The sequence below is a fragment of the Somniosus microcephalus genome, chromosome 9 (genome assembly GCF_052327205.1).
Source record: "Somniosus microcephalus isolate GS21.2 chromosome 9, FLI_Smic_1.0, whole genome shotgun sequence".
NCBI classification, from domain to species: Eukaryota; Metazoa; Chordata; class Chondrichthyes; order Squaliformes; family Somniosidae; genus Somniosus; species Somniosus microcephalus.
Genome location: NC_140995.1, coordinates 185,677,095 through 185,683,094, shown reverse-complemented (window position 1 = coordinate 185,683,094; position 6,000 = coordinate 185,677,095).

Sequence of the window (6,000 nt, the reverse complement as noted above, 5' to 3'; positions counted from 1 at the left end):
GTTCCTTAAATGAGCTTTACCATACATCTTGGACATTCCACCCTAGTTTCTGCTGACAAGGCTCCCAGATAATGTAAGAATGGATAAACACTGATATTATTTTGCATAAGCAAGGAGGATCAAAAGTACCAGAAAATTGGACTTTGATCTTTGTTCCTTCAATTAATTACAAAAGTTGCCTGATGGCTTCAATTTCTCCCCTTCTGTCCATCCACTCTATGGGCTCGATTTTAATAGCCCTGAGGAGGTGGGTTTGGAGGCGGGTCTGTTGGGAAAATCAGGAAAATGGCTTCAGACACCCAACCCGCCTCCATCTCGCCCCCACCTGATTTTCCCGAGTGTCTGTTTAGCTGCTCCCAAACTGACCCGTCTCCAACCGGTGGGACAGGTAGTTAAGACAGTTAACAGCCTGTTAACTGCCTTGCTAATCATGACAAAGGGTTTTGACCCGAAACGTTGACTCTAATTTCTCTCCACGGATGTTGCCTGGCCTGCTGAGCTTTTCCAGCATTTTCTGTTGTTATTGCTAATCCTATTTTCATTGTGGTTTTCCATTTTCCTGCTTCTGGCTCCTGTTTCCTGACTAGTCAGAAACAGGCCAGGTTCAAGGAGACGAATTGCTGGTGGACATGATTTGTATGCATTTGTAAGGGGGGTGGCGGGTGTGGCGCGTGCGCCCAGTCAGTTATGCCCCTGACTGTTTGTGAGCGGTTCGAATCGCTCCCACGCCCCTTGGGTTCTCGACACCGGACTTAGGTACAGGCGGCGATACAGAAAGACTCGAGTAGACAGGTGGTAAGAAAACCAGGATTTTATTAAAACAGAAATTAACACAGTCTTATGAGAAATTACTAGCATAAAATACAGGCGAATACAAAATAACTATATACTTATACAGGGAATGGGGAACACACGGCACATCGAGGGAAAACAAACTATATTAACAATCCCCTTATCCTTATCCCACCCCCTATACCTAACTAGATTAAGCTATGAGGGGCCAGAATTCATGCTCACCAATCCAAAGCAAAGCCAACTGTTAACGAAATGCAGATTTTGAGTTTTGGTTCTCTGTCCTCTTAGGTACCCCATTGCCACATGGTCTTCAGGGGCGCGGTGCTGGAGCTGCTACTGCGACGCACCTTCTTCTCCTCCGCTACCATCATCGTCTCGTCTCAATGGGTTCTCCTTTTCTTCTCCCTCGGGCGGTCGTCGGCGGTAACGTTATGTTTATCGGACAGTACAGTCTTTGTCATTTAGATTTTGCTACCCATGCGTCGAACGCCAGTATATTCGTTGTGGCGTAGACACCTGCATTATCGCAGTGTTCAACAAGATGTTTTGCCTCTCCGTCCTCAAGTGCTTTCTTCCCCGAGCGTCAGCTTATAATTCGGCGCTCGGTCTTAATTAATACATCTTCTGCTGCCCTTCTCTGCTCTTCATTGGGACTACCTTACTCTTCGTCTCGATTCGTCTCGCCTCGTTGGACTACCATACAAGTCCTGGGCTACCTGCTCAACTTCATCTCGCCCCTTTTTGCGGCCTGGGCATCCCAGATGACTAGGGACTCGGGTCTCGTTCCCCTCCCCGGCTGTTGGTATGGTGTCTTTTACTGCTGAAATCTCACCGCGGGAAGCGAGGAGAGATCCGCCACGAGGCCAGGGCACGAGTGAGCCAAGAACCAAGAGCGAGGGCCAAGCGCAAGAGAGAGCAGAGAGAGAGAGCGATTGCTATCCAGGGCCTACAGTTATACACGTGGTTTCATCTCCTATCTGCGCGCCAAATCAGGTTAGTTCATTCTTCCAATTTTGGCGGGCTGTTTTAAATAATTACAGCAATCTAAACGAACTGTTTTTAGATGGCCGTTTATCACACCTAATGGCCTGATGTCCGAGCTGTATTGTTATTAATGCACTCTAATCGACCTGTCCAACCTCAATGGCTTCCTTAAGCTGTTTCCGATTATTTATGCAGACAACTTGATAGCTTCAAGTATAGGCCCAACTAGTTTTGATCTGTCTACGATCTGGCTTAATGCATATTCAATGTTTGCTGTCTGCTTTTCCAAAACACAAAGTCCTTTTCACAGAAACTGCATTTTAGGTTTCGATTTCCCCACAGGCTGCTTGTGCTGCCGCAGAGTCCAAGCTTTAAAAGTCTTGCAGGCTTTTGGCCACGAGGTGCGGACGCCATCTTTTGGGTACCCTTTTTAAAGTGTCCATGCAGGGTCCCTTTTATTAATAACTTTGGGGAAATGTGGAAATTTTGCAAATCCTACACATTGGTGGAGCACTTTAAAAGTGCCCCTGAAACATGGCTGACATTCAAATGCAACAACTTTGCTGTTGTAGGTATGGGATAAGATTTTGCACATCCACTGTGACTGTTCAAGCTGACACCCATCTGCAGTGTGTCATGAATGGAATTATTTCAGGCCTCTTTGACTGTGCGCTTGCAAGATTGTTACCTCAAATTAAATCTATAGCAAGGGGATGGGAAACATTTATGCCCACTCATCCTGGTCTTCATAATCGGGAGAGTAGCAGCCGCGTGGCTCAGCAGATATCTTCCTGGGTAGAGGAGTAGGAAGAGGACGAGGGGAGCCTTGCATGTCCTGTTGTGACCAATGCCGCATCCCTCCAGTTCACTGCCCGTCAAGCACGGTATGCACACTGCCATGCCGCACCACCATAAGCTTACTCTTCAACCATAGGTGGCCACCATATGGCTCTGTAATTGCAGGCGACACTTGTCCAAAGTCATTCTTCATCTCTGCTGGACCCTCTTATTTCCTATCACTTTTACCATCAGCATTACAAATGTAAGTCGTCCTGAGCCCTCAATGCGCTGTTGCCATTTCCCAGAATACATAGGCCACACAATCAACTGTTTGACATAATTTATCTTTAACACATGACAAAATATACCAACAACAGTCAGAAAAAAGATAAATCACCCAAGTGACTCCCCATGTGATGATAGGTGCTAAATCTTTCTCTTACGCGTGCTTCTACGTGGTGCTTCCCTTGTGGCTTCAGCAGATGTAGAGGCACCTTGCTGACTAGGATGCTGTGCCTGCTTAGATGCCTTTGGCGGGCGTCCTCTGGGTTTGGGAGCCTGGGAGGGCTCTTCAACAGTCTGTTCTTTCTGCGGCTGTGCAGGGGCTGAAACGGCCATCTCAGTTGTCTCTGCAAAGTGGGTCTTTGACCAAGGGCTCCATAGTGGCATGGTCGTGAGTGCATGAGAGGTGCCCACACTTCCTTCTGTCCTGCCAACAACATCCTTCTCATGGGTCAGCCGCACCTCAGTGCTGGCAAGTGGCAGGAGAGCACCTTGTTGCACTTCAGGGGGGCCATGAGGACCCGTATCAGCACTGGCAGTCCTCCTCAAATGGATGTCCGTGAAGCTCTGGTCTCTCTGCTCAATAGCTGCCCATCGCTCCTCCAGAGATGTCATTCTATTCTGAACAGTCACCATGTTTTCCTGACTCTGGCGACTTATTTCCTCCTTGGCCGTAGCCATCCTTTCACTGAGGTAGCCATCCTTTCCACGGAGGTGGCCATCCTATCCATGGTGGTGCATTCATGCGCCATTGCCTCCACCACGGCAGTGCTGATGTTACAGATGGACTCCTCCATTCTCTCCACACTCGCACTAACCCTAGAGGTAAACCCTTCCAAAGACACCTGCACTTGTTCCTGTATTTCATGAACCGCTCTTTTTCTGGATGGCCCCAGAGGCACAGCGTCTGCATGCAGCTCAGCAGAGCTGGGAGAGTCCTGCAACCTCCGAGGAGGACACTCCATTGCTGTCGCTGTCTCCACCTTCTGCTGATGCTCACTTGCGCGCTCTAATAGACCAGGTGACAACACTACTCTAACTCGCGATGGCCCTATCGAGGTGTGCATTGCTGTGCTGGTGCTCGGTGCGCTGAGTCCTGGTGACGCTGCTCCCTCAGAGGCTTCAGGTTCCTCTGAGGAGATGTCCGGGTCTTCGTCCTGGATCGTGGGGAGGGGGGGCGCTTGATGGTCCTGTGGGAGAGTGAAGGCTTGAATTAGACATCTGATATTGATGTAGCCGACACAGCCTTTTGAGCAAATAATACAAAGCGATTCTCTATGAACATCATATTGCATTGCATTTCTAATAGACCAGGTGGCAACACTACTCTACTCCTGGTTACAAAAACGTCCTGAGCAGGCTGGGCCCACGCCCGAGTATTTATACTTTCCCTGGACAGCGTCACCAGTTGGCCGCCCAGTGTTATCTCGAGTTATTTCTACATGAACGGTAAGATTCGTGACACTCACTTTTGATGTTTGCACAAGATCATTAAACCTTTTTAGGCACTGGATCCATGACCATGCATAAATGCACCTTGCGCTCACCTCCTGAGCAATGCGCAGACAAGCTGCCTTGGTCTGCTGAGGAGGCTTCCTCTGGCCTTCAGGAGGGAAGAGAATCTCCCTGCGCCCTCTGACAGCATTCACAAGAACTTGGAGGGACTCATCATTAAACCGAGGAGCTGCCTTGCCTCTGGAAGAAGTCATAGCTTTGAAAAGAAGTGCAGGAAACCACAATGGAAAGGCTCAGGCTGGAAGGCAGCTTTAAAAGGAGCTGCTATTATGACGTCATCAGAGGCGGTCAGCCGACCCGATCGCACTCATTGGACTGGCCAGCGCGCCTCCATGAAATTAACAAGGTACTTTAATAAAAACCGCAACTCTGCAGCTGTTCCCGCTGGAAGCGACTCCTGAACCCGCCCACCACGCAACCCGACTCCAACCCGCCTTGGGAATTAAAATTGAGCCCCTTGTCTCTGATTTCTTACTCAGCTGTTCATTCCCTCCTTCACAAGTTGCCTGTCTTTACCTGTTCTTGTAGCACGGTCTAATAGTACCAAAAATAGCTTCGACGTTAAGTATAAATTGGGTTTTGCCTGAGCTGGAATGATATTATTTTGTTCACGTCTGCTGCCATTGTTTTCAGTGATAGTAGAAACTATCCCACTTCATCTTGAAGAAAAAATAGTTATTTAAATTTTTTAACATATTTACATTTTTACAAACATGATACTGTAAATTGAAAAATAAACCAGGATGTGTGATAGATCTATTTCTGCACTGTACAGTGTTGTTTCGGGACTTTGGCCAGCTTGCAGAAGAGTCGCGTGTAACACATTTGATAATAAGACACAGTCCAGTAACGTGTTAGTACAATACAACTATTCTTGCAAACAGACATGTAAACTACCAGCTTAACATTGGTGGTGTTCTGCCAGAATGGAATGCAAGAGAAATAATCAGGTAAACCAATTCCAGTATATTTTACTTCTAAATGTAAGGTTTGCAACACATTGTTTAAAATGGAGCTTGTGAGTTTGTTTTAAAATATATACTGACATATGAATTTATAGGATTTTGCAATCAATACATTTGCAGTTATTTGCAGTATAGTGGCCAAAATTTAAATGAAACTACCCCATGAACTCTGCAGTATGTACAAATAAAAAGATGTGTGCCCTGAAAAAAGTTCAAGGCAACAATCTCATCTCAGAGTTCAGATGAGGGGTGTAAACCAATTAAACTACATTCTTGTGTTTTGTGACACCACCCAAAACTCTTCTTGAGATTACTGCCTTGTAATTGCTCTGCAGAAACATTCTGTGGCCTAGAAATTGCTGTAATGGCGCATTTCGCGACGAGCGACATTAATTGGACTTTTTACCTCACCGTTCAGATTGCATTATATTTGTGCAAATCGCTGGAAAGCCGAAGCGATAATGGCGCAGCGATGTCAATGTCGCATCTGGGACCTCATGAACGTTGTGTCCAATGGTCTATCTCCTTTACCAATGAAAGAAAAGGATAGAAAAAGAAACGGACAAATGACGGAGAAGGAACTCGGGTGAATTAGCGTCATATTGGATACAGAAAGAGAAATAAAGAGAGGAAAGGAAAGAATGTGGATTCAAAGAGAGAGAGAGAGAAAGAAGAGACA